This window comes from Anas acuta, chromosome 1, assembly GCF_963932015.1.
Source record: "Anas acuta chromosome 1, bAnaAcu1.1, whole genome shotgun sequence".
In the NCBI taxonomy this organism is placed as follows: Eukaryota; Metazoa; Chordata; class Aves; order Anseriformes; family Anatidae; genus Anas; species Anas acuta.
This window is the reverse complement of record NC_088979.1, coordinates 150,361,314-150,366,836: the sequence shown is the minus strand read 5'-3', so window position 1 is coordinate 150,366,836 and position 5,523 is coordinate 150,361,314. Positions and strand designations below refer to the sequence as shown.

General features: G+C 52.2%; 1 long non-coding RNA gene across 1 annotated transcript; it reads right to left on the bottom strand.

Moving 5' to 3' along the window:
* Window positions 1-2,105: 2,105 nt before the first annotated feature.
* On the bottom strand, window positions 2,106-4,435 carry LOC137847092 (uncharacterized). Its single transcript, XR_011090798.1, has 2 exons — window positions 3,443-4,435; window positions 2,106-2,400 (listed from the first exon to the last, which is right to left on the bottom strand). It is a non-coding gene; the product is annotated as an uncharacterized lncRNA (long non-coding RNA).
* Between the last annotated feature and the right edge of the window lie 1,088 nt (window positions 4,436-5,523).

Below are 5,523 nucleotides of genomic sequence, written 5' to 3'. Positions count from 1 at the left end.
GTTGTCTTCCAGCCCTCGCTGCCGCCTGGTACAGCCTGTCTCCCTCAGCTTCACAGCCACTGGAGCAGAGCAATAGCTGAGAGGTGAGTAATCGAGAAGCTACCTGACCAGATCTAGACCTGGCTGTAAACATCTTCTCCGATAACAGTGGAGAGGGAGATCTGCGACTGCCGAGGTGCTGAGCTGCTGGAGGAGGAGGAGGACAGTGCCCAGACATCCCTGGGTACACACACACAGCGTACATGCACTAAAACTGCTTGCAGGAATTGCCACAGCTTCCTCTCCTTGAGTGAATTTGCACCCGTTTTTATGAACTGAACCTCTGAGAGGATATTAACGTGGTAGGTGGAGGCAGGGATGCTCACTGTACATGCACACACGCTGGTAGGGTGAATGCGCACGCCAACACCTGCAGGGCAGGTGCTCGGTGAAAGGATAAGAGGCAACAACAGATCATGGGTTTGCCACCCTCAGAGGTTTCCAAAACCTAGCTGGATATGGCCCTGAGCGGGCTGGAGACCTCCAAAATGACCTTCTCCACTGAGTGATGCCCCGAGGTTGCTAACCCTATACATTTGGCAATGGGTGATGTGTAATTCAGATACTGGTCACAACCACTTGCATCTGGGATGCCGTAACAACCCCCACGTGCAGTTGGAGTAAAATAATCCATGGGTATCCCTGGAAAGGAGGCTTTCTGCCCTCCCAGGGCTGTGATTCCCTCCTTGTTTCTAACCAGCCTGTGTTTGGTGTGTCACCAGAAAGTCCTCCCCACGACCGTGCGTTTCCAGAGCCTCTCTAGCACCCAGGCAGTCAGCCACACCGAGGAAATGGTCGAGCTGGAGACACAGCTCTTGGTTTCGGTTCAGGCTGTTTTCCAGCTGGATCAGACTGTGAGATCCGGGGCTGGCAGTGGGAGTGTGAAGGTCGGAGGAGGGAGGGGAAGAGGAGGCTGGGGGCTTCTTCCTCTGGGGGCTGCCCAGACTCGGGCTGGTTTGCACAGTCCTCAAACCACAACCCTGACAGTCCCAAGGCTGAGAAGGAACAGGATGTTCCCTCGTTGGCTGACCTAATCCGAATCACTCATCCCAAGGGAAAGGCCCCACAACCTCTCTTTCTTGAGCCAGACACAGCCTGTAAGCAGTTAAAGAGTGGTTGTGGTGGTGGCAAGCTCAGGAGAGGGAGCATGATCCCATGGGTCTCCCACTGGTGACCCAGCCACAGCTCCTGCCCCCCTCAGCTCTTAAAAGACGTGGCTTGAGAGCTATAAAAACTCATTGCATGGCAGGGAAGGTTGTTAGATCTGGCGGCTCGTGTACTTCTGTGTTCACCTGGACATCTGACAAAAAAGGCGAGCACCCAGTGTGCTCGGCCCCGTGCTGCTGGGGCTTGAACACGGTTACAAATGCATCACAGAGGAAGCTCCCAGTGCCTGCTTCCTTTCCTACAAAATAGAAATATCTGCCTCCTGGAGTGATAAATATGATCGTGTTTGGTAAAGATCTCTGTTGAGGCTCACAAGCACACTCATCCCCGGCCTCCCCTTCTGCCGCTCCTTCCCGAAACACGTCAGCGCTCGCAGGAGGAGGTGGGTGCCGTGACATCCCTCTTTTTTTCCCCGCTGAGAGACACTGAGTCACGCAGGGGTGATGCCCCCCAGGCTGGCAGCAAGCCCAAAAGCAGAGTTACGGCTCCCCGTGCCCCCTCCCCATGCCAGCCGCCACCCACGTGTGATCTGGTGGATTTATCTTTCCACGTCCTCGGTGTAATGAACCCGTGTCAGGAATGCTGTGTGCATAGCGACCTTATCTGATGACAGTGACATTTTTAGCGTGTTTGTGTTCAGCCTTCTCCGTAACCAGTTGGCGGAGCTGGATGGATCAGGCCGGGTCAATACGTGTAGGAACCCAATGCCCGCAGCCGGCCGGAGATGTCGGGGGGATCCCAAAACACGTACGGAGCCGTGGGGTCCGCAGCAGACATCCCGCAGCAGCCCGGCCAGCTGCGGCTTTTCACACACTCACCAGCAGCAGTGAGGGAAGATCGTTTGTTTTTCCTTTCTTTTTTTTTTTTTATTATTTTTAAATTCCGGTTCTCAGAACTACCCCAACCAGATGGGAATAGGGTTCCCATGTCGGATGCGGGGGACCCCGCGACCCGTGGCTCCCCAGATCCCCAAAAAGCAGCGAGCGGAGGCTTCGCCGCAGCTCCTCCGGGAGGTGCGGGGGAGAAAGGGAAGAGGAAAGGGGTGGTCGTGCAGTTTTCTCCTGCTTCAGCAGCTGGGCCAAGGGAGGGTTCCCAGGGTTTTTCCCAGGAAGGAGGTCAGGGCCGGGCAGCCTCCAGCCCTGGGAGGCCCCACCTCCTCTCAGCCTCCAACGCCGTGCTCCTGCCCTTATAAGGCTGCGGTTGTCACCGAGGCCAGGAAGGAAAAAAAAAAAAAAAAAAAAAAAGAAATGTAATAAACCCAAAAGCCATAAAAAGCTGCGTGAGCGTTACCTGCCCCGCTCCGGGCTCCCTCCCCAGGCAGGATCTCGCTGCCAGCCCAGCTCGGCCTCAGGGCTCCCACCCCGGAGGCCTCGCCTCAGGGAGCTCCAAATTTATGGGGCCTCAGCTCTGAGGTGTCTTCATTTGCTTTATGTAGTGCTTCAGGAGGAGGTTCACATCTCCGACCACCTTTTATTTTTTGCTGCTTTTGCGGGGCGGGAGAGCCTGGTAGGTCTCCATCCTGCAGGAGAGGGTGCACGCAGGGGGAGACTGTGGGGTGAGCCTTCAAATGGCCACCTTCCCCCACCATTTCCCCTTAAAAAAAATGATCTTCTGAGGGCATGTTGGCCTTTCTGAGATGGGGTCAAATGCACCCAAATGCAGAGGAGACCCTGCTGTCTCCTGGAGGGAGAAGCTTGCTGTGATGAAGAAGACACCATGGGCTTGAACAGCAGCAAAGCCCCAGAGCAGCAGTCAGGAGACGTGGTGGATCCATCAGGCAATTATCCGCCTGTTTCCGCGTGCGGCTGAGTTTTGCTCCTTCCCCCCCTTTCTCGATTTTTCTCTAAGTAATGAGGCAATTCATTGTCGGTGCATATTTTAAACCCTGACTCTCTTGGTTCCTGTCTTAGACCCAGCACACACTTCCCAAAAGTTTCCTGTGGGCCCCAGCTACAGCCGTTCAAACATTTTCCATCGTACGTGAAGCGGCTGCGTGCTGCCATGGGACCCTGGCTTCCTCGACCTGCCTGGTCAGCAGGAGCAGGATCCTGTCCCCAGATCCCTCCTGGGACCTGCTGGGGGCACTGGGGCCACGCTCAGCCTTTCTTCACTTCTGATTGCCCTCTCACATGGAGTTTGCCCGCTCCGTTTGGGCTTGAAAGCTCTCTGGGGAAAGGCACGGGGGCTGAGAAGCGACGTGTGCTGCTGGAGGGCAGTGAGAAAGGGGATATCTCACCTGTGCTGATGTACGTGGGTGCCCTCTGTGATGAAAAAGTGGAGGAAATGGCGCTATCGCAGGTGGAGACACTGACTTCACCTGGCTTCTGAATCATAACGTGCTTCTCCCAGCTCTCTGGGTTAAAGTGCCCCACTCCACCTTTCTCCAGAAGCTCGACAGAAAACAAGCTCAGGGAGCAGCAGCGCGAAGCTTTGTGCCATCGCAGGGTGTAAAACCATCAGCGTTTGTGTGTCCTGTGCACCAGCAGCCAGGCCACACAAAAAGATGGCCTGAAGGCCAGGCGGGGCCCTGCTCCAGGCAAACTGTGCTTTGCAAATGGAATCGCTGCAGAGGGACAGGAGGAGCCCTGCCTGCTCCCTGGGGTGAGGGTAGCACCCACTTCAGGACACAGGAGCCCACACCTGATTCTTCCCTGCCCTCAGCATTTCCACCCACAGTCACCTCCAGGAGACCACAGTCTCGATTTTCAGTTTTAAAGGAGATTTTAGAGTGACCCGAAGAGACCTTGTATCCTGAAGAAGCACAAATAAGGCATCTTTAAGTGCTCCTAATTACACTTTTTTTGTTGTCTTCCCTCCTGCTTTACATATTTTCCTGCTTGGGATTTTTTTTCCCCCTCCTCGCTAATTAGAGGACTAATTTTAGAAATTACTTTTGTCCACTCTGGAAAACTAATAGAAAATTAGTATAAAAAAAAAAAAAACAACATGGTAGCATGAAAATGAAAGTAAGCCTGGGGAAAGGTAATTGTTTATAACCGAGGGGTTTTGTTAACTCCTGTGCCTAATTAACACACTACAAAGGGGAGCCTTTGTTGGAGGCTCCACACCCTGCTTTTCCAATTAAGGTACAAGAGAGATCAAAATAAAAAGAGCTCGGAGACAGCTGGTATGTCCCCTAGCAAAGCCAAACCTGATTTAGCATTCCTTGAGTAACAAAAATAATAACAAGAATACGCATACCTTCTTTTCCTGTATGCATTTGCTCTTCATGTAATGCAAAACCCCTTCTCATGGTTTCTGAATAACAACAGAAAACTTATCATTATGATCCTCATGGCTGGTGTGTTTTTAACCCACAGGAAAAAGGGGCCGGGGTGATTATTTTCAGGGTTACGATGGCTGCGAGAAGAAGCTTTGCAGGAAAGCTGAATCATCGGGTGAGCATCTTGTTTTCATCTTTTTGTGTTGCGCTATCCCACATCTAAGGGCCGGCTTATGAAAATTCAAAAGCCTTTTCTACACGTACATTCCTCTATAAAGAGTCAAAGAGTTACAGGCCTCTGTGCTGTCTCGCTGCCGGCCACAAGTGCGTGTACAGGTGTGTGCTTAGAGCTCAGTGCAGCAGTAACAGCAAGGATGCTTCTGCTTTGTGTGTGAATGGAAACTACAAGGAGGGAGTGGACAGCATTTATCACAAGTTAAAGACAGGAGAGCTATCTCATTTTGTGCTTTAGATCCGTATCATGGTTGGGTCTCTAACTCCAACTCCAAATATTCTCTCCGTGAACCCCTTTTTATATCCCTCGGTGCTTAAGGCATCAGTGCCTGCAGGACTCCTTCCGTCCTAGCCTAACAAAAGCTGCTGCCTCCCCCAGGGAGATTTCACACCCCCCAAAAAAAACCATCTCTGTTCTGTGGGTTTGGTTCCTCTAACACTTTTTTTGCCCCTCGATAGCTGAGAAATACAGCAGAGCAGGTGCTAGCCTGAGGTCTGACAGCCCAGCAGCCTGCTGCTCTGCAGTGAGGTATTGATTTTTGACAGGAATTTGTCACACAAACATAGGGTGCCCCATGAATTGTTTTCTTTGTTGCAGAATAATCCCAGGAAATGATGCTCTGATGAACGGGAAAGAAGATGGCTGCGTTACACGAGGTTCTTGCCTGCACCTTGCCTAAAAAGTCATTTCCCACCTTGATGACACCTCCCGTATCTCAGTATTTTCTCATATCCTACAAAGATAATGCCTTAGGAAGTCCCCAGGGCTCATTTTCTGCCTTCTCTGCCAGTACTGTCAGTTTGCTCTTCTGTTCCATCTGTCCAACCCGAACTATGGGGCTGAAAACCAGGGCGATGCA